Source organism: Austrofundulus limnaeus, unplaced genomic scaffold (assembly GCF_001266775.1).
Source record: "Austrofundulus limnaeus strain Quisiro unplaced genomic scaffold, Austrofundulus_limnaeus-1.0 Scaffold187, whole genome shotgun sequence".
Taxonomy (NCBI): Eukaryota; Metazoa; Chordata; class Actinopteri; order Cyprinodontiformes; family Rivulidae; genus Austrofundulus; species Austrofundulus limnaeus.
Genome location: NW_013952589.1, coordinates 696240 through 697509, shown reverse-complemented (window position 1 = coordinate 697509; position 1270 = coordinate 696240). Strand labels below are relative to the sequence as shown.

The 1270-nt window shown below is 43.3% G+C and overlaps 1 protein-coding gene across 1 annotated transcript in view; it reads right to left on the bottom strand.

Moving 5' to 3' along the window:
* Positions 1 to 940, bottom strand: part of sfmbt2 (Scm like with four mbt domains 2) — a gene marked incomplete in the record, with an annotated part of 54418 nt that extends 53478 nt beyond the window's left edge. Inside the window, 1 exon segment of the mRNA XM_014018233.1 lies at positions 838 to 940.
* Between the last annotated feature and the right edge of the window lie 330 nt (positions 941 to 1270).

Genomic DNA, 1270 nt, shown 5'->3' with positions numbered 1-1270 from the left:
TGTGTGTGTGTGTGTGTGTGTGTGTGTGTGTGTGTGTGTGTGTGTGTGTTGCTGCTGCCACCCCGGTCATGTAGACTTTGCACAGTTCAAAACTGCAGCGGAAAAAAACTCGCACGAAGTCGCCAAACGCGCACTTCAGATTTAATTGACTAAAAATCGTCGGTGTCCATCAAAAGAAACCGAACCGGGCTCGTTCCGGGCCACGGCTTGGTTTTTTCCTCGTTCAAAGATCTGAAGTCGCAGTTTTGTTTTGTTTTTTTTTTACTCCCCGCGTGCACGAACACCATTTATAACCCGCCATGTTGAAAGTGCTTTTGACATTTTGACAGTGTCCGGTATTTTCCGATGTTTTATTTTTTTTTCTTTACGAATCTTAAACAGAGGTGACGAATAACGAGGAAAAAAAAAAACGCAGAAATAAGTGGCCCAATTATTTCGCATTTTCAGGACCAACTTTCGAGTTTACACAAAACAAAATGACATCGCAGCCACTGAGAGGCGTTATAAATGACGCATTTTTCTGTGATAAATGTTAAAACTCTTGTTTGTTCTCACGAGACTTTCAGTTTAAAAKAGACAAGAAATGATATTTATACCTCGAGCTCGACGTGACGACGTCCTGTCCGCCGGTGAAAGCCGAGCAGTTAACAGTGACACTTTAAAACTACTTGGACTGTATTAAGTCGCTGCTACGAGCCGAAAACACTTCGGGGGGGCTTTAAAGAGCAGCCGCGGGGGGTGGAAAATAACTCTGCGCGTGCTTACAGTCGACCAAATCAGCACGAGCAAAAACCCGGAGAAACCTCAGAAGACAGCGCGAGTCGTCACCTGTCTTACCTGTCCGAGTTCTTTTCTTCCTCCCCTTCCTGTCACCTCTCCTCTTCTTCCAGAGACCCCCTTTATGTCTCTTTTTTCCCCTCCTCTCCCTCCGCTCCTCGTTCGCGTTCAGCTCGAGAGCAAAGCGACGTCTTTCAGCTGCTGCTGCCCCCGTTTCAATATGGAATCTCCCATCTGCGCATGTCCGAAAACATTACTGATATTTCTTCTTCTTCTTCTCTTTTCTTCTTATTATGTCGTCTTCTTCTTTGGGCTTCAATGGCAGGATGCGTTCAAAGACTTTTTAGTTTAAAAACAAAACAAAGGATGTATTTTACTGTCAGTTTGTAACTTAAATCCAACCAACATATAAAACATTACCCAATTTAAAGAGTTAAAGTTAAAAATGGTCGCAAATGCCTATATTTAGGCTACCAATAAATTAGTCAGATTC